This window comes from Galeopterus variegatus, unplaced genomic scaffold (assembly GCF_000696425.1).
Source record: "Galeopterus variegatus unplaced genomic scaffold, G_variegatus-3.0.2 Scaffold465, whole genome shotgun sequence".
Lineage (NCBI taxonomy): Eukaryota > Metazoa > Chordata > Mammalia > Dermoptera > Cynocephalidae > Galeopterus > Galeopterus variegatus.
The window spans coordinates 424,495-425,278 of record NW_007726576.1 but is presented as its reverse complement, the minus strand read 5'-3'; positions in this window follow the sequence as shown (position 1 = coordinate 425,278).

Genomic DNA, 784 nt, shown 5'->3' with positions numbered 1-784 from the left:
TAAGAGTTGTTATTGAAAAGTATTGATTTATTCCTAGCATTTTATTGATTATTGTTTGGTTCTCTTAGGTGTCTTTTGTTTTCTGTATTTGTTGTTTCCTTGGGTTGCAGATAACCTTTTTGTTTGTTTGTTTTCTCTTCATGAGTTCCATTTTTATTATACTAGTGGGTTTTGATTTTTCTTGGGTTTTTATGGCAGTGGTAGTTATTTTTCAGGAACCAAACCAAGTACTCCCTTGAGAATATCTTGTAAGGGTGGTTGTGTGGTGGTGAACTCCTGCAGTTTTTGTTTGTCTGAGAAATATACTATTTGCCCTTTATTTCGGAAGGATAGTCTTACGGGGTAGAGTATTCTTGGCTGGCAATCTCTGTCTTTTATTATTTTGAATTTATCATCGCATTCCTTTCTGGCTTTTAGGGTTTGTGATGAAAAGTCTGATGTTAGTCTGATTGGGGCTCCTGTATATATGATTTGATGCTTCTCTCTTGTAGCTTTTAAGATTCTCTCTTTGTTTTTGAGTTTTGCCAATTTGACTATAACATGTCTTGGAGAAGACCTTTTTGGGTTGAATCTGTTTGGAGATTGTTGAGTTTCCTGGATCTGAAGAGCTGTGACTTTTCCTATACCTGGGAAGTTTTCTGCCACTATTTTGTTGAATATGTTTTCAATGCAATCTCCTTTTCCCTCCCCTTCTGGAATACCCATGACTCGGATATTTGAGCGCTTAAGGTTGTGTAATATCTCTCTCAGATTTTCTTCGATATCTTTAATACTTTTTTCTTTT